Source organism: Cervus elaphus, chromosome 16 (genome assembly GCF_910594005.1).
Source record: "Cervus elaphus chromosome 16, mCerEla1.1, whole genome shotgun sequence".
Taxonomy (NCBI): Eukaryota; Metazoa; Chordata; class Mammalia; order Artiodactyla; family Cervidae; genus Cervus; species Cervus elaphus.
Window position 1 is genome coordinate 29,213,182 of NC_057830.1, and position 20,868 is coordinate 29,234,049.

The 20,868-nt window shown below is 37.6% G+C and overlaps 1 protein-coding gene and 1 pseudogene across 5 annotated transcripts in view; one reads left to right on the top strand and one right to left on the bottom strand.

Moving 5' to 3' along the window:
- The window catches only part of FANCC (FA complementation group C), a 303,623-nt gene that overhangs the window by 69,003 nt on the left and 213,752 nt on the right, over positions 1 to 20,868 (top strand). For all 5 annotated transcript variants that reach the window (XM_043927161.1, XM_043927163.1, XM_043927164.1 and 2 more), the window contains exon 2: positions 16,573 to 16,652. The gene's annotated coding sequence lies outside the window, so the exon portion shown is untranslated. The remainder of the gene's footprint in view (positions 1 to 16,572; positions 16,653 to 20,868) is intronic.
- Positions 8,342 to 8,816, bottom strand: LOC122710036 (annotated as a pseudogene).

Genomic DNA, 20,868 nt, shown 5'->3' on the forward strand with positions numbered 1-20,868 from the left:
AATGAAAGAGAAATATGATTAGAAATAAGAAAAAGAATGACGTGCTATAGTGCTAATCAGATGGAAGCACTGGATGTGAATACTTAACAAACGAATCAAGATGGAAGAGCATAGGAAATACATGTCTTGGCTTAATAATGCAAGATGTTAGCACCAGTATTAAATACTGAATCCAGGTGCTAGGTGATATAACTATTACCTATTGTGAGAATGCTTACAAGGAAATTACAGAAAACATAAAAGCACAGACACCTGTATAAGAGTGCAACTTGCCAGGAGAATTTGTATCATGGCATGCTAAGATTAAGGAATAATCTTGAAATGGTCCAGTGGTTTTCAAGTATTAATAATACATAGGCAGATAAATAAAATACATCAGTGTCTAACTTATAACTATTAAGATCTGTTGGAGCAAATAGTTCCATAGCAAGTTTAATTATCTCTTATTATGGTCTTAGTAAAGAGAGATCATCTTACATAAAAGAGACACAATCACTTGGACAGTTCAGTTCAGTTCAGTTACTCAGTTGTGTCCGACTCTTTGTTACCCCATGAACCGCAGCATGCCAGGCTTCCCTGTCCATCACCAACTCCCTGAGTCCACCCAAACCCATGTCCATTGAGTTGGTGGTGCCATCCAACCTTCTCATCCTCTGTCGTCCCCTTCTCCTCCTGCCCTCAATCTTTCCCAGCATCAGGGTCTTTTCAGATGAGTCAGCTCTTCGCATCAGGAGGCCAAAGTGTTGGAGTTTCAGCTTCAATATCAGTCCTTCCAGTGAACACTCAGGACTGATCTCCTTTAGGATGGACTGGTTGGATCTCCTTCCAGTCCAAGGGACTCTCAAGAGTCTTCTGCAACACCACAATTCAAAAGCATCAATTCTTCGACCCTCAGCTTTCTTTATAGTCCAACTCTCACATCCATACATGACCACTGGAAAAAGCAATGAAATTGTAAATAAACCCTACTTTAAAAATTATTCTTCCTTGCTGTAACATTAGGCTTTGTTTTAGAGAAAGCATGAATGTTTTTAGATAAACAACCAGTTTTAAAAATCTCATTCATTAGAGTTAAGTGTCAGACATTTTACTTTCATGTCAGATCTCCTGTTCTTAATACATAGATTGTCAGGAGCTCAGGACATGAATTTGTACATCTTACGAATTAAATTTCAGAGCTCTTGAGAGAAATTGTGACTTGGGGTTGGGAGGATAGGGAAATCTTATCAGCTGGAAAAACGAATTTTACTGTATAGCAATGTAAAATCCCTTGTCTTGGGTATGTGTCTTGAATTTTTACTTTAGAAAATAGAAATATGTTTTTATTCAGGAAAAAGCATACTGCAGGTGTACAGCTTCTCTCTAAAATTCCTGCCTTTTTTTTTAGAGATAAAAAAGCAGATTTTCTAGTTTAACTTTTTGAGGGCAATTTGAATAGTTTCCATCTTGAAAATTATGCAGTTTCACATTAAATAGCCAGTGGTGAGGTAGTCGCAGGGAAGTATTCAGTTCATTCAGCATCATCAGATTGATTTGACAAAAGGGATTCTTTTAACTGTGTGGAAAACATTTTTCTCCCTTTATCCTTTAGCAGAGGCAGACATTGTCTTTGGTTTCCCCACAGAAGTTTGGGTGGGTAGACTTGGGGTGTGTAAATAGAAACAGCAGACAGAGAGATTGCCTCTGACAGTTGGAAGGACCCACTGAGAATTTTAGAATGAGCCTGTTGACCCCGATGATGTGGTATGGGATGGGGTTGTTAGAGAGATTTGAGAGAAGAATTAAGCAATTTGAATGTAAATGAGGAATGCAAATACTCAGAATAAAATGATAATTTATCCTTAAGAAAATAAGCCAAAATTTTTAGATTGAGTCCCTGAAAAATTTTGCTTTTGTTAACAGATAAAAACAAAAGTTACTTTTCATATTCAGCTTTTACTTCCTTTTGTGACATGTCATCAGTGATTTGTGATGTGGATAAGTGCTTGATCTGTTCCCCAGTGAATGAGATATGTAAACTTGGGCAAGAAATTGAATCTCTCTTTGCCTCTGTTTCCTCATCTATAAAACAGTATTGTGGATATTGAGACACCCAAAGAGCTAATGGTTGTTGTTGGCATAGAGTAAGTACTGTGTAAGTGTTAGCTGCTATAATCATCATCATCATCATCATTTTTATATCAAGAGATTGAGAAAGTCTGTTGAGGATGAAGTTATGTCTTCCTTTAATAACCTCAGTATATTTGATCTATTTTTATAGAAATGAATCAAGAATGAACTGTTCAGTGTTAAAATATTTTGTAATGTGTTCAAGTTACCTTTTAAAAATTAACTTTTGAAAGATATACATATTTTCTTAACTTTTTTTCTAATTAAAACATGAGCCAATAAATGTCACATAAAAAAAAAAAAATACAGCCACATGCGGCCATGTAATGTTGGGGCAAAGAACTGTACACACCCCAGTGGTCCCTAAGGGCATTATTATATTACAAATCTATACAGCAGTTCTTAATGATAGGTAGCCCCCAAGTCATCCAGATTTTAGGATGTGCTTTCAAAAAGACATGGAACTGTATATTTGTTTTTGAAAAAAATCTCCATCATGAGCACATATGGCAGACCTGGGCACTTAAAATTCCTCTGTGATTTTAGCAAGCCCTGTCAGGTTTAGTGTATTCTTATGTGCATTGAAATTAAAGGTTTGTGTATTTTTTTCACAGCCTTGAAGTTAGCATGAGAGAAACAGAGCTCTTAATCTTTGTTCCAGATATTCATACTCCTCTTTTGTAGTATTGTCAGTACATAATGTGTAATAGGGCAGTGATGGCTTGAAGTACTGTCTTTATTTTTGTTTTGTTTAACCTGTGCAATTGGTCAGGTTTATGTTGTGGTGGTGGTGATAAGTTTGTTTTGTTTTCTTGTTTAATAAACTGCCATTGAGCCAACAAATTCTCTTACCTGTGAAGAATAAAGTGGAAGATGGATGATAATTAAGATTTTTGTATTTAGTTACTAAAGTTTACTAATTTAGAACTCTTAGAAGTAATAGCAGACAATCTCCCTATTTAGAGATGGGCCAAGAACTGCACAGTAGGTGTTCAGTAAATGTATTTTGAATGACAAATAAGTGAATCACATCTAGACGTGACCATTTTCAGAAGAATGCAGTAGCTCTCGCCCTTTCCTTGTCAGGAGCAAGAAAACCTTTCCTGGAGGCCTCTGTCCCAGATGTCTCCTAGTATCTCCTTGGCCAGGATAGTTATGGTTGTAACTGTACTCCAGTTAAGAGGTGTGGGATTACCCTCATAGACTTAGCTGTAATAAGCTGTTTTGGGTAAACCACAAGGATGACTGTACTGGATATAAAAATAATACATTTCCTTTTATCTTAGGAAATTTAGAAAATAACGAGAAGTATAATTAAGCTAATAAAATCACCACACGGAGGTAACTATTGTTAACATTGCAGTGTTTAGCTTTTTAGTTTTTTGTTGCATATGAATATATTTGTGTATATAAAATTGCAGTCATCCTGTGTATAGTATTTTATAGTCTTAAATGTAGCCATCTAACAGAAGCATTTTTCCATGTCACTAAATCATGTTCCTCTAAAATGAGACATGATTTGGTTGGTTGGTACTTTTATCCGGCTGTATTACAAATTAGTTGCTTGTTGAAAATTTAGATAACAGTTTTTTTGCTGTTGTTTGCAGTGAACATCCTTATATATCACTCATTGTATACATCTCTGGTTATTTCCTTAGGCTCTGTTCCTAGAAGTGGGTTTATAGGTGAAAGGGCGTAAACACTTTCAAAGCTTTTGGCATACTTTTCCTATTATCCTCCAAAAAACTTGTACAAGTTACACTCCCATAAACCTGTATATGAGTGGCCATTTAACTGTATTCTTGCCAGCACTGGGAATTACTTTTTAATTGCTAATTTTACAGGCAAAAATTGGTATTCTTTTGTGTTACTCTGGTTTTATTTTTTTCTGTTTTTTGGATTACCACTGTTATTGAATACTTTTTCATTTAATCAGCAGTCCAGTTATCAGTTAATGAAAGAATAAATATGTGTTTCTTGATGTGATCTTTTTAACATGGCATCATTTTTACTTTTTAATTATGATATACATAAAAGAACATAATATTAATGGTAAGTGTAAAACTTCATAGAATTTATAACATTCTACTTTATGTTTACTAAAATATTTATTTAATTTATAATATTGTACTAATTTTAAATTATAGTTTCTCTGAGCCAATTCTGATTGGGTGAATTATTCCATCATAGTTGTAACCTTCCTGAAGTTCTTAATTACATATAAATTTCACCTTTGATACTGACTAAAAAATAGTTTCTTTTCAAATTCTTTCATATTATTTAGATGTCTGTGACTTTACTCACAATTCTTTGCTTTGACAATATAGCCATTTTCTTTATCTTCACTTTTTCTCAGGTATAAAAAACCTTTGTTATATAGGAGGAATTTTAAAATGTCTTTTTAAGCTTTCCTCCTTACATCTTAGATTAGATTCTTTTTTCTTTTTCTTCTTTTTATGTATGAGTGTGTTTGTGTGTGTGTGTAGGAGTAATCTCAGAGCTCAAGTAAATGATACTTTCCTGTGTTATTTATTAACAGTTACATATTGTCGACATTTGTCTCATTTAATCTACTTTTTGGTTCTAGGCGATTGGTATCATTACCCTTTTCTTTTAAATAGATGAAATATTTTGAGCCACACAGCTAATAATGGTAGAGCTAGTTTGGAACCTAGTTTCCTAGTGATGTGTTTGGATTTCACGTCATAAACTGTACTGTGTTTGGTCTTACACATTAAAAGAGACTGAAGTTTTCAAGTTATCTTGAGAAATTTACAGTTTAGTTAAATTTGGTTCTCACTCTCAAGTAGACTCTTCTCCCTATTTTTTGCAACTAGAAAAATAAAAGGCCTCAAATATAATTTAATATAACCATTAAGAACCATAGCACTTTTACAAGTCATTTTTGTTGTAAACTAGTGTTTATACAACCCATGACTTGATAGCAGACCAAACCATCTTATATTACCATATTTTGAATGTAGCAGGAACTGGCTTAGCAAAACTTTGAAACCTCTGACTCTAATATTTGTGGTGTAGTAAAACAAGCAACTCTGTGGCTTTCAGGTTTGTGTGGTGCAGCTTGTCCAAGGCACTAATGTTTATTCTTACTGTTGACTCCCTCAGTTTCAGGAGTGCTTTTGCTGACAGGCATTTAAATTCACCAGGAGAGATTATTTCTACCTAGTGGAGAAATCTTGGAGAAAGATATCATCATTGTTTTGTTAGAAATGCCGTAACTAATGATAGTAGCTAACATTTTTCGAGTGCCTACAATGTGCCAGGCACAAGTCTAAGTGCTTTCTAGATAGTAATACATTTTATTATTCACAGTAATTCCTAGGTTTTCCCCATTTAAAGATGCAGAAACTGAGACATGAGGAGGTTAAATAATTTCCCAAGGTCACAGGGTAAAGTGAGAATTCAAACCTTGGCAGTCGAGGGTGGGATATTTCAAAAGAACAGCATGTATACTATCTATGGTGAAACAGATCACCAGCCCAGGTGGGATGCATGAGACAAGTGCTCCGGCCTGGTGCACTGGGAAGACCCAGAGGAATCGGGTGGAGAGGGAGGTGGGAGGGGGGATCGGGATTGGGAATAAAGACCTGCCCTTTGTAGTTGAAATAAAAAAAAAAAAAAAAAAAAACCTTGGCAGTCTACCTCCAGAGGCAGCTTCCTTAATTACTCTGTTCTACTGATATTTATTAGATTAAGAGAAAGAGGGTAGACTCATAAGTAGCTATTCATGTTTTTGGAAAAAGTTAACCTTATTTCTAGTGGCAGCTCAAAATAATTAAGCTATTCAGTTTAGTTCAGTCACTCAGTTGTGTCCGACTCTTTGTGACCCCGTGGACTGCAACACGCCAGGCTTCCCTGTCCTTCACCAACTCCCAGAGCTTGCTCAAACTCATGTCCACTGAGTCGGTGATGCCATCCAACCATCTCATCCTCTGTCGTCCCTTTCTCCGCCTGCCTTCAATCTTTCCCAGCACCAGGGTCTTCTCTAATGAGTCTGTTCTTCGCATTAGGTGGCCAAAGTATTGGAGCTTTAGCATCAGTCCTTCCAATGAATATTCAGGCCTGATTTCCTTTAGGATGGACTGGTTTGATCTTACAGTCCAAGGGACTCTCAAGAGTTGTCTCCAGCACCACAGTTCAAAAGCATCAATTCTTCAGCACTCAGTTTTCTTTATAGTCCAACTCTCACATCCATACATGACTACTGGAAAAAACCATAGCTTTGACTAGATGGACCTTTGTTGGCAAAGGAATGTCTCTGCTTTTTAATATGCTCTCTAGGTTTGTCATAGCTTTTCTTCCAAGGAACAAGTGTCTTTTAATTTCATGGCTGTAATCACCATCTGCAGTGATTTAAGACAAGATGGTAGAGTAGCTATTGCCATTCATTAAATTCTTAACTCATAAAATTGAGTTGTTTTATACCTAATATAACTGTGGAACCCAGTGAATACTTAGATAAACTTGCACTTCCAGTAAATAGTTTTCTAGAAAGATAGTGTTTAAAACAAAATGTAAAGAGTGGGTTCAGAATCAGTGTGACAGTCACAGAATGATTGAGTGATCTTGTTAATGCTCTATAATAAATATTGCAGACCAAGCCTTATTGACGGTGTACTCTGTGCTTTACAACTGTATCTTCCAGAAATGGTAGGCTAAATAATTTCGAATTGCCCAGGCTGGCTGTAGGCAGAATTTGTATTTGACACCTTCGCGTTTCACCCATCGTTGATTGGGACCTTCGTCTGTTCTTCCTTTCCCTGTTACAGCATGCTCCTCCTGAGACATTGATATTAATGTTTAAGAGTATGTTTCATCTTCTCAGGGTATTTGCATTTAATAAAAACTCAAAGGCCATGCTGCAGAATTACTTCCACTATTTGCCTCATTCCTTGATGAGGCTCAGGAGATTTCTTCATATCATCATCTCTCTTCTAGCAGTCTATTTTGCTGTCAAGTCTAGACCTCAAGAAGGAGGCAGTGAACAGGGAGAACAGTAGATGGAGAAAAGCCTAAATGAGATGGGAAGGCATATGTGTAGATCATGGGTGGGAAAAGCAAGGGATCCCAGAGAACTCACGGAAGCAGGAAAGAATAATGCTCCATTTGGAAATGAGGCAAGTATGGAAAGTTGAAGATATTCAGGACAGATAGTTCAAAAATGAAGAACTTTCTCCTGACTGAGTATAATACAGTGAAACAAGAATATAGACATGTGATAGAGTTAAGATTCTGCAATAAAAATGCATATAATATAATATTATGCATTTAATTTTTTATGAATTATCTTTTGAATTATTCCTGGTTCACAATTGATTAAAACAATGTAAACATTTTATAAAAATTTTGAAATTATTAAATATAAAAGTGAAATTTTATGTGAATTGCCACTGTTAAGGAGAATGAGGTGGTGGTGATATTTTTGGTGAGTGCCTTCAGAAATGTTATCAGTGCTCATCTTTTGAATGATCTCTTTGTTTTGCTGTGTAAAAGCTTTTTCATTTGATGGAGTCCCAGTTATTTTTGCTTTGGTTTCCTTTGCCTGAGGAGATATATTAAAAAATACATATTCCTGAAGACCACTGTCTGTTTTCTTCTAGGAGTTTTATGATTTCAGATCTTACATTTAAGGCTTTAATCCATTTAGAGTTGATTTTTGTATATAATGTGAGAGTAATCTGGTTTGATTCTTTTGCATGTAGATGTCCAGTTTTCCCAACATTATTTATTAATGAGGGTGTTTTTTCCCAGTGTATTGTTTTACTTCTTTTGTTGTAGATTAATTGACCATATAAGTATGGGTTCACTTCTGAACTCTGTTTTTTGTTCCACTGATCTATGTATCTGTTTTTGTCCCAATACCATACTCCTTTGATTATTGTAGACTTGTAGTATAGTTTGAAATCAGAGTATGTTATTCCTCCAGCTTTATTGTTCTTTCTCAAATTTGTTTTGTGCTATTTAAAGTCTTTTTGTTTCTACCCAAATTTTGGAATTATTTGTTTCAGTATTAAGATGCCATTGGTGTTTTGAAAGGAATTGCATTGAATCTGTATTCCTTTTGTAGTATGGTCATTTTAACAATATTCTTTAATCCATGAACATGGTATATCTTTCCATTTCTTTGTACCATCTTCAATTTCTTTCAACAGTGTCTTATAATTTTTCACACAGGTCTTTTACTTCTTGGTTAGATTTAATCCTTAGTATTTTATTCTTTCTGATGTAATTGTAAGTGGGATTGTTCCCTCTTCTTCCCCTCCCTGTCCCCGTCCCCACCACTGCCAGGCATTTTATTTGTAGGTATTACATCCCTCAAGAAAAAAAATCCAAGGATTTTCCTTCCTGTGTGTTTAAATTTTGCTTTTTCATGGTTCATGATGCCAGCTGAAGTTGTCAGTACAAAGAAACCAAACTGATGGGATGGGAGCAGGTTATTCTGTTATTTTTCTAGATGTTAATCTGGGGCTGATCACGCCACACTTATTTAGCCTGCCTGTGAGGTTTGCAACAATTTTCCCAACTCTGTGATAATCTATGATTTCAAATTAACCAATGTAACCATGCTTCATCATCACAGTTAGAAACCTGGTGATGACTTTGGAGCACAGCCTAATAAGCACCTGGCATTTGCCTCTCTTTTCAGCATTGTTGATACTCTTGAGAGCATCAGCCAGGACATTCATGCTTTTTCACTCTCTTTTATCCTCATCAAGAGTCTTTTTAGGTTCCTCTTTGCTTTCTGCCATTAGAGTGGTATCATCTGCATTTCTGAGGTTGTTGATATTTCTCCCAGCAGTGTTGATTCAAGTTTGTGAGTCATCCAGCCTGGCTTTTAGCTTGACGTACTCTGCATAGAAGTTAAATAAACAGGGTGGCAATAGACAGCCTTGACGTACTCCCTTCCCAGTTTTGAACCAGTCCGTTGTTCCATGCCTGGTTCTAACTGTTGCTTCTTTCCCTGCATACAGGTTTCTCAGGAGGCAGGTAAGGTGGTCTGATATTCATTCCCATCTTTTTAAGAATTTTCCAGTTTTTTGCGGTCTACACAGTTAAAAGCTTTAGCGTAGTCAATGGAGCAGAAGTAGATGTTTCTTTGGAATTCCTTTGCTATTTTTAATGATCCAACGGATGTTGGCAAGTTGATCTCTGGTTCCTCTGCCTTTTCTAAATCCAGCTTGTACATCTGGAAGTTCTTGGTTGATGTACTGTTGAAGCCTAGCTTGAAGGATTTTGACCACTACCTTGCTAGCGTGTGAAATAAGTGCAATTGTGTGGTATTTGGAACATTCTTTGGCGTTGCCTTTCTTTGGGATTGGAATGAAAATTGACCTTTTTGAGTCCTGTGGCCACTGCTAAGTGTTCCAAATTTGCTGGCACATTGAGTGCAGCACTTAGCAGCAGCATCTTTTAGGATTTGAAATAGCTTAGCTGGGACTCCATCACCTCTACTAGCTTTGTTCATGGTAATGCTTCCTAAGGCCAAAGGTCACAATAATGCTTCTTAAGCTAGTGAAAATTTTCAAGATTTTTACCCATAGTTATTAAGCAAATAGACTCATACTTTTTCTTTGATTTTTTTTATTTTTTATTTTAACCAGATAGATATGGTTAAACTTTTTGAGCATTGTCAGACCAAATACAGTTCTTGTGGTGTGACAGGGAAGGATCAGTAGATCAGTAGCACATTACTAGCCCTTAGGCTGGGCACATACATACCTACATAATTAACCTGTTACTTGAGATCACCTTGCCTCTAAACGAGTGGTCTTGAAGATGAGTTAGAGGAAGGTAAAAAGATCAGACGTCTTGTGACAGGGAGAGGAACATCTGTTAGAGGAAGGGTTTAAAGAAAAGCTGGCCCATGGAATTAATGCCAGAGGGCATGTGCTGCTGTAGAATATCCTGTAGTCTAAGTTGGATGAATAAACAAACGAAGCAACAAAAAAAACCTTCATATTTTACATGTGAGAGGCGCTCTCCCTTATGAGATTCTTAGTTGACATTGGAAATACATAGTATCTTGAGGGTAGAGTAAGGGGGAGACACAATAAAAAGCTTTTGTATTTTAATTTCCTGGTGGTTGGGGAATCACATAGTAGACTTTGAAGCAGATAATACCTCATAGTATAACCAACACAAATTATCCTCTATGTCTGGAGGAAGCAAGCATCTGGCTGTCTGAATTTATGAAATTGTAACTCAGGGAACTGATTAATTTTACTATACAGGGTGTGAGGGCTGCAGCTGCTGCCAGATAATAGTTGAGATCCATTTTTTTTTGCCTTTTTCACTCTGCTCCTGCTATTTCTGAGCCTTTATTCTTTGAGTGTCTAGAGTAGATCTGAGTTTTGTTGAACCAAAATTGCTCCTGTCACCATGGCCTTTAAAAAAGACTCTTTTATTTTATTAGAGAGGAGTTTTAGGTTCTTAGAAAAATTGAGTGGAAAGTATAGACTTACCATATATTTTGTTCCCCTACATTTGCACAACCTCCTCCATTATCAACATCCTTGCCACATTAACTGTACATTTGTTATAGTTAATGAACCTTCATTGACATATCATAATCATCCAAAGTCCATCATTTACTTTAGGGTTCACTCTTGGTATGGTACATTCTATGGGGTTAGAAAAATGTATAGTGACATATATCCACCATTAGACTATCATGCAGAGTGGTTTCACTGTCCTAAAAATTCTCTGAATCATGCCTATTCATCCTCCCCTCTTCTCAACCCTTGTCAACCTTTTTTTTTTTTTTTTAAATTACCCAAGGAGCCAGTTCTGTTATAATTCCACTGCTCTGTAAAACTGTTGCACTGTACTTTGATCACAGTTAGTTCAGAGGATTTTTTTCTTCTGTAAGTACTGCTGATATCTTCTTTTTATTCCTTTCCTCGAAGTAATGGCAGGTCAGTGACCAGGTTGTATAACAGAGAAGGTTTTTCGTTTCCTGAGATGTCCCTGATAGTCTGCTAATTGAAGATACTTCTGGATATTAAATGATAAAACCTGATAATACAGCCCTAAGTAGTAAAGCTTTGCTGTAAACTCATAGAGCTAGAAGGAAATTTTAGGCTCCTGCTCTCTGATTCCAGGTTGTGGTCATCTCTTCCAAAAGCTCAAATACAGAAATGACACAATTCTACTGAGTATCCTTAACTAAAAGAGCTATATAACTCTTGATTACCATAATGCACATGCTGATCATTTCCTCTTTGCTCTACATGCCTTTGAAGAATCTGCACAGACTTTAGTACCTGTCAAACACCAGTCTTTGTGGGATGAGCAGCTGACTCAGTAGAAAACAATTTAGAGACTTTGTTGAATGCATTGAGCCAACTAAATTTTCTTCCTGAGAATATGGACCCTGAGGTTCTGAGTTAATTAGACAATGATGAATCCTTTGACTGAAGGATCATATGGACTTGTGACTTGGTTCTGAACTACACTCATCTCACACGCTAGTAAAGTAATGCTCAAAATTCTCCAAAGCCAGGCTTCAGCAATACGTGAACCATGAACTTCCAGATGTTCAAGCTGGTGTTATAAAAGGCAGAGGAACTAGAGATCAACTTGCCAACATCCACTGGATCATCGAACAAGCAAGAGAGTTCCAGAAAAACATCTATTTCTGCTTTATTGACTATGCCAAAGCCTTTGACTGTGTGGATCACAATAAACTGGAAAATTCTGAAGAGATGGGAATACCAGACCACCTGACCTGCCTCTTGAGAAACCTGTATGCAGGTCAGGAAGCAACAGTTAGAACTGGTCATGGACCAACAGACTGGTTCCAAATAGAAAAAGGAGTACGTCAAGGCTGTATATTGTCACCCTGCCTGTTTAACTTATATGCAGAGTACATCATGAGAAATGCTGGGCCGGAGGAAGCACACTCTGAAATCAAGATTGCTGGGAGAAATATCAATAACCTCAGATATGCAGATGACACCACCCTTATGGCAGAAAGTGAAGAGCAACTAAAAAGCCTCTTGATGAAAGTGAAAGAGGAGAGTGAAAAAGTTGGCTTAAAGCTCATTTCCATTCAGAAAACTAAGATCATGGCACCTGGTCCCATCACTTCATGGCAAATAGATGGGGAAACAGTGAAATCAGTCAGAGACTTTATTTTTCTGGGTTCCAAAATCACTGCAGATGGTGACTGCAGCCATGAAATTAAAAGACGCTTACTTCTTGGAAGGAAAATTATGACCAACCTAGACAGCATATTAAAAAGCAGAGACATTCCTTTGCCAACAAAGGTCCATCTAGTCAAGGCTATGGTTTTTCCAGTAGTCATGTATGGATGTGAACGTTGGACTATAAGGAAAGCTGAGCACCAAAGAATTGATGCTTTTGAACTGTGGTGTTGGAGAAGACTCTTGAGAGTCCCTTGGACAGCAAGAAGATCCAACCAGTCCATCCTAAAGGAGATCAGTCCTGGGTGTTCATTGGAAGGACTGACGTTGAAGCTGAAACTCCAATACTTTGGCCACCTGATGCGAAGAGCTGACTCGTTTGAAAAGACTCTGATGCTGGGAAAGATTGAGGGCAGGAGGAGAAGGGGACAACAGAGGATGAGATGGTGGGATGGCATCACTGACTCGATGGACATGCGTTTGAGTGAACTCCAGGAGTTGGTGATGGACAGGGAGGCCTGCTGTGCTGCAGTTCATGGGGTTGCAAAGAATCGGACACAACTGAGCAACTGAACTGAACTGAACTGACACGGTAAAAGCCGTGTGCAAGTCAGAGCGAACAAGAGAGCAGGGGAAGCTAGTCTGTAGTGAGAAGCTGTAGAGTGGAACCGACAAATGCAGACCTATGAGAGATGGTGGGGGGAGCTTCTAGTTTCATTTCCCATTTGGTTCATCTAAACTCCATTTTCTTTTCTTGGATATCCATGAGATCTTTTGTTGCTTTTCTGTAATGTGTTCCCTCCCACCCATTTGACTTGAGCTAGTTGTGTGAATTTTTATTCTATAACTGAGATACTGCTAGTAGAATCTCATATAAGAGAGTCTTTAAGACCCCTTGAGTTGAGTCTTATAAGGTCTTATTATAAGATCTTAAGAAAGGTCTTATTATTAGTGAGAATAAGTGTATATCAGGTAGCCTTTAGCCTGTTAATGTTTTCTTCACCTCTAGGTATTTGATAACTCATTTACGTGTGTGTGCTCAGTCGCTCAGTTGTGTCTAATTCTTTGTGGCCCTGCAGACTGTAGCCCACCAGTCTCCTCTGTCCGTGGAGTTCTCCAGCAAGAATACTGGAGTGGGTAGCCATTCCCTTCTCCAGGGAATCTTCCTAACCCAGAAATCAAACCTGGTCTCCTTCATTGCAGGCAGATTCTTTACTGTCTGAGCCACGAGAAAGACCTTCTCTTTCCTTTTCTAGGCTAAAGAATGTCTATACAATTTTGTCTTTTCTCAAAAGAGAAAAAAAAAAGTCTTGTTGTTTTCTGACTCTTTATTCATCACATTTTTCTTCAGTTCTTTTATAAAACCTTGGGTAGAATACTAGGGAGTTGGTGCTAGGAGACCTGGATTCTGTTCTTGCTGGGACTCCAACCAGATGGATGGTCTAAGGAAGGTACTTCATTCCTCATGCCCCCTGTTATTGCTTCAATGACGTGAAAGGGCTGGGCCAAGTCACTGATTTCCAACCTATAACTCTTGCTTTCCTTGAAAATAACAGTAACAGGTTCCAGAGATTAGGATATGGACATGTATTTTAGATGGGGGAGTAGCATCTAGCTTACTGTAGATGAGATGGCATGTTTGAACCATTTTTTAAACTTTTTGTTCCATATTCTTGATAAGACATTGATGAAGAGGGCCAAGAAATCAATCTGCCTACCAGGTGGCATTTATCATACTATAGATGAAATAAATATATCTTAATGTATCTTATATAAGATATATTAAATATAAGATATATTAAATATAAGCTATATTTAATATATCTTATTCTATATTTATAGAAATATAATTCATTTCTATAAATGCAGTCACTAAGTGAAAAGCCAGTGAAGAAAAAGCTATCTCTCTTAACTTTAATGGGAAAATTTATGATGTGTTTCAACCTAACTTAAGATACCCAAACATTTTCCACAAATAGACAAATATAACATTGAGCAATGAAAGCATTTGCATATAAGAAGTAAATAAAGTTTTGAAAATAACTACAGTTTATACATAAAATATAATGATGCTTTGTTGTCTCAATAAATAAGAAAGAGGTGGCTTGATAGGCTGTGGGAATTGATAGAAGAGGGAGGGAGCCATTCTTTGCAAGATGGGAGAGAGTCAGGTGATGAATTTTTAGACATGTATTCAATATCAGTAGTGCTTAGTGATAATTTCTTTTTTCCTTTGGGACTTTGACAGAAGAAACTTCTGTTTGTGGACACCTTTGACATTAAAGAAGAAGTATTTTTTGGTACAAAAAAATAGCAAGATATAATTTTACAATTCATATACCTCCTTGAAAGATGCTGCATTAATTGCCTGAGGCTGCTGTAACAAACAATTGCCAATTTAGAGACTGAAAGCAGAAGAAAGGTATTATTTTATGGTTCTGGAGGCCAGAAGTCTGAAATCTGGCAGGACTGCTTTCCTTCTGGGGACGCTGGAGGAGAATCTGGTCCTGGCTTCTGGTGACTGCCGGCAAAAGCACTTCTGAGCTTGTGGCTACATTGCTCCGATCTCTGCCTGCCTGTCTCCTCCTCTGTGCGTCTGCCTCATACTCCTCCTTTCTCATAAGGATACATCTGATTTCTTTTATGGCTTACCTTGGTAATCCATTATAAGTACTTCCTTTCAAGATTCTTAATCATATTATTTGCCATACAAAGTGTATATGAATTCACTCCTTCAAAGTATTAATTGCAGGTCCCAAGGAGACCATACATTTGAGGGGGCCGTCATTTAGCCTACTATGTATGTGGTGGCATGTTTGAATAATTTTAAAAATCTTTTCGTTCTGTCATATTCTTGACAAGAAACTGCTGTGTTGAGTGAATTATTGAGTATTCTTTATCTGAAATTATAATGTCGATATGTTGCCTTTGGTGATTTATGTAGTATGGTATGAAGTGAAAAGATCATGTAATGAGGAGATAAAACGGAGTAATTTTCCAAAAAGTGGTCTGTCTTTTTAAGAGCCTCATGGCAAGGAGCCATCACCTGAAACCTGTGTCTGCCTACCACACTTGATCGTAAGGCTGGCTTCTATGTCATAGTGAGATAGCTCCGAGCAGCAGCTGGAACTCTTATTTCCTTCTTCACATCTGACAAGGAGAGAGTCTGTTCTCAGAAACACCTGGGTGAGCTATTGAGTGTTCTAGCATGGGTGAGGGAGTGACATTTTGGACCAGACAATCGCTGGTCTTGGGGGACCGTCCTGTGTATTATAGGAAGTTCAGTAGCATCCGTGGCCTCTCTCCACTGGATGTCAGCAGCACGCTCCTCTAGTTGTGACAACCAGGAATGCCTGCAAACATCAGAGGTCCTCTGTGGGTCACGGTTGCCCCTGGTCAAGAACCACTGCTTAACCCAATCAGAGCTCATTCTTGTCTCACCGAAATCTGCTGGCTAAGAAATTTTAGGTTCCTGTTAAGAAGGAGGAATGTAGAAAATAAGTGTTGGAGAGGTAACTGCAAATGTTCACTACATTCGAAATTCTAATGAGGGCCAAAACTGGGTCAAATCTAGCAGACCTACTAAACTTTTTCTAGGCCCCTGTTGGTATATTGTTGTCCAGCTCTTTGTTGTGTATGACTCTTTGCAACCCTATGGACTGTAGCCCACCAGCCTCCTCTGTCTGTGGGATTTTCCAGGCAAGGATATTGGAGTGAGTTCCCATTCCCTTCTCCAGGGAATCTTCCCAACCCAGGGATTGAACCTGCATCTCGAGCATTGGCAGGTGGATTCTTTACCCCTGAGCCACCTGGGAAGCCCCCCTGTTGTCTAACATTATTTTTTAATAATATCTATTTTATATTGGACAAATAAAACCCAATATTATATCTTTTTTCCCTCAATTCTATGGGCCTGTGAATCACGTTGGTTTTTTTGGTTTTTTTTTCTGCTTTATTTCTGTCAACTAGTTGGTTGCTCTTTATCTTAGAATTTGCCTCTTTCTTGTATAACTTTCTTCTTTTCCAGCAAGTCTCTCTCCTGAGGTTTTCACATTCAGTTGGATTTACCTTTCCTATGACACTGCCCTGGTTTCCCGTTGGTACAGGGCTTTAACAAGCACACCATACAGTGCAAACTGAACTTAGAATAGCCATGTATAAACACTAGAGAACTATGATCGGAATTTTTCTAAAGTATCCTCTTTTATTCTATGAAGCAATTGAAATAGAATAAAGACATATTTATTGCTTTGAAATTTTCAATGATTTCCAAATTAACAAGTTTGTACTTTTACAGGCATCAGATGACCGGCATTTTGGGGCTATGTGTTATTTCTTCTGTGATTGCGCCATGTAGAGGATCCCCTCTATTTTCATGTGAGTACTCTGGCTATGATGTAAACCCTGACTAGTAACTGATGACAGAATGCACGACATGATTGGGAGTAAACATGAATTGCTGCTTTTTCATCACAATTAAGGTATGGTAGAGGTTATACATACAATGGCTCATAAAAGGGTATCCCCATCGGACCAATAAAAAGTAACAAGACTACATGACATATAAGCTAGAATTTATGTGAGTTGTTCAAGCGAGTCTGGGTCAAGGATTTTGTAATTGGCAGTAACTGAGAGCTTCATGAAAACCTGAGGGGCTACAGAAAGAACGCTGTGTTTGCCATGGCTTTTGCTTTATTCTGTATGTATGCAGCATAGCAGAAACAATCTGCCTTACTATGATATTAGTTACACAACCCCCCAAACTGTCCTTCCCTGTGTATTTTCTTCTTTATTTTACTAGCAGCTCATTTGGCCTCCAGCTTTGCTGGTCTAGAACTTCTGTGTTCATTTTAAGCTCCTCGAGGGAAGGGGGGGCTACTGTAATCATCTTCAAATGAGTTTGAAAAAAAGCACAATTCCCCAATCTTAGTATTGTGCCTTGTGTGTTTTAAAATTTGACTGAATGGCTTGACATATATATCCTTTCTAGACTCATTAGAACCCATAGGTTGCCCCCTTGAGTTTTCTCTGCTTCTTGGAAAACAGATGGGGGAAGAGATCTAGAAATAGAGTATTCACTGAGATAACTGAAGCTGAATAGGAGGGAAAGAGGATACTGATGGTAGCAAGACTCATTTTACTATGGTTATTAAAGCAAAAATGAGGGGAACGATTCCTTTTTCAGGAGGTCTTGGCAAGGACCCTAGTTTTAAACAAGAAAGAGACAGAGCCAGTTATATTGAAATGATTTGAAGTCCATCCCTCCACAGTCATGTTTTTCTGAAGCCAAGGTAAACAGTTGGTTAGAGGTGGGTATAGAGCTAGCCGTTTTTCAATAAATGGATAAATTATCCCTTGGAACTATTTCAGTAGGTGGTGCTCTTGTGCCATAATATAACAAATTTTTAGAAAATTTCTGAGACCCTGTGGCTAGTTCTAAGAGCCATTGTCCCTCTTGATCCCCTTGAGTGACTACCAGGTATACCACTTGGATAGCATGATGTGGGTGATTTTAGTGAGAGATTTTATATCTGGAAATAAGGCAAATTCAGGTCTCTTACCTTCTTTAGCTTGCTTGAGCTCTGCTTTCCAGGGGAACCTAAATGAGAGTTTTGCTAACCTTTATGAAAAATTGATGACTCTTGTTCAGTCTCTCAGTCGTGTCTGGCTCTTTGTGACCCCATGGGCTGCAGCATGCCAGGCTTCTCTGTCCTTCACAACCTCCTGGAGTTTGCTCAAACTCATGTCCATTGAGTCGGTGATGCCATCCAACCATCTCATCCTCTGTTGTCCTCTTCTCCTCCTACCTTCAGTGTTTCCTAGCATTAGGGTCTTTTTCCATTGAGTAAGCTCTTTGCATCAGGTGGCCAAAGTACTGGAGCTTTAGCTTCAGCATCAGTCCTTCCAATGAAAATTCAGGGTTGATTTCCTTTAGGATTGACTAGTTGGATCTCCTTGCAGTCCTGCGGACATTCAAGGGTCTTCTCCAGCACCACAGTTTGAAGGCATCAGTTCTTTGCCTTTTTTATTGTCCTGCTGTCACATCCATACAGGACTACTGGAAAAACCATAACTTTGACTATACTAACCTTTGTAGGCAAAGTGATTAGTCTAGTCTTTATCTAAACAATTATGATATGTGTTATGTATTACCAGTTTTCTGCAACCATTTGTTCTATTGGAAATCATCTGTGATCCTCCAGATGACTTCAGATAACATCTATTATCTGAAGATGTTATCCTCCAGATAACATCTGTTATCCAGATAACTCAGGCTTTCATTCTTGTTTCTTTATGCTTTCAGACAAGATGCAATGGAATGAAATAGTATGTTGTAAAGAAATTTGTAAGTGGTGAAGGAACACAGACGAAAAACATCAAGTTCAGATAGCAGCTGATAATAACTAGAGCTGACATTGAACCCTGTCGGCATCAGCTCCTTGTCTCAGTTCTTTGGCTGTATGTATAATGAGTCCATTGGTCTGAAGTTGGTTGTGATACCATGATGAACAAGACATCCAAAGAAGTCCATATTAGGTGCTGCTGGCAGAAACATGGTGGGCAAGGAAGAGAAATTTAAATCCAAACTACATATCATTCCAGGGTGGACAAATCTCTGGTTGCTAGTTTTTAGAAACATTTAAGATTCTGCTTTTTCAGGACGTTTTTTGTCTCTAAAATGAAAGACAGTCACCTCACTTTGTATCCACCAACTGTTAAGAAAGAGGCAAAATGCTCATGGGACTTTTGCATCCGCATGATCTGAGCTACTTAATTCCGCATTGTCCTGCAGGCTCTCAGGCCTCAGTGACCTCAGCTGCAGCTCTAGCGGCTTGCCTCTTGGAGCCTTGTGATCCAGCAGATCCAGTGATGTTCAGGGTGCTTTCTGGTAGCTTTTGAGATTTTCTTTTTACAATTAATATTTTAGTCTGTGTGGGTTTTAAAAATTGATTTATTTACCTGCTTGTTGTTATTATTTAAGTTGGAGTATAATTGTTTTACAATGTCATGTTAGTTCCTGCTGTACCATATCGTGAATCAACTATTAGTATACATATATCACCTCCCCCATAGGCCTCCCTCCATCCCACCCTTCTAGGTCATCACAGAGGACAGAGCTGAGCTCCTTATATATCTATAATTACTGAAATTGTCTTTTTCAGTATTTAGAATGTAATGTTAATCTAAGAACTCGTCTATTTCTTGAATATTTCTTGCTTTTATCTCTTTAAATACTGCTTCTCTTCCATTCTCTTCACTTTTTCTTTTTTTCTTTTTTGGTGTGACACCGTCTAGATGTTTGTGGAACTAACCTTTATGTTTCTTAACTTCTTTCTCATAATTTTTGATTTTCTTTCTGGGCTGCATTCTGAGTGAATTTCATAGTATTGTCTTCAAATTTTCTAGCTCTTTAGTTTTGCCTAAAATATCTTGTGTACTGCGTTTTTAATTTTAATGACTGTATTCCTCACTTATATAATTTTCAGTTGATTCTTTTTTAATCATCTATTGTTTTAACTCAGAGTTTGTGCTTTATAATTTCTTATTTTTAATTAGCTTTTTAACACCTTAAATACAATTATTTTGATTTTTAATTGAAGTATAATTTACTTACAATGTTGTATTAGTTTCAGGTGTGTAACATAGTGATTTGATTTTTTTTACATTACAAAATAAACACCACAGTAAGTCTGGTTACCATCTGTTACATACAGAATTATTACAGTATTACTGACTATATTCACTAGGCTGTATATTATATTCCCATGACTTATTTATTTTATAAATGGAAGTTGGTAGTTCCTCTTAATCCCGTTTACCTATTTTTCCCTTTCTACTTACTCACCTCTCCTCTGGCAACTCCTAGTTTTTTTCTGTGTTTCTATGAGTCTTTTTCTGTTTTGTTATATTTGTTCATTTGCGGTGTTTTTGTTGTTGTTGTTCAGTTACTTAGTCGTGTCTGACTCTTTGCAACCCCTGAACTGCAGCATACCAGCCTTCCCTATTCTTCACTGTCTCTCTGAGTTTGCTCAGACTCATGTCCATTGAGTCAGTGATGCCATCCAGCCATCTCAACCTCTGTTGCCCCCTTCTCCTCTTGCCTCAACCTTTCCCAGCATCAGGATCTTTTTCAATGAGTCCAATCTTCATATCAGGTGGCCGAAGTATTGGAGCTTCAGCTTCAGCATCAGTCCTTCCAATGAATATTCAGGATTGATTTCCTTTAGGGTTGACTGGTTTGATCTTGCAGTCCAAGGGACTCTCAAGAGTCTTTTCTAGCACCACAGTTCAAAAGCATTAATTCTTCAGTGCTCAGCCTTCTTTATGGTCCAGCTCACATCTGTACATGACTATTGAATAAACCATAACTTTGGCTATACAGACCTTTTAAGACTCCACATGTAAATGAAATTTTATGGTATTTGTCTTTTTCTATCTAACTGATTTCATTTAGCATAATATCTTCTATTAATAGATCCACCCATGTTGTTTCAAATGGCAAGGTTTCATACTTTTTTATGGCTGAGTAATATTACGTTGTGTGTGTGTCTACATTTGTGCTTGTCCATTGTGTGTATGTGTCTATTTGTAT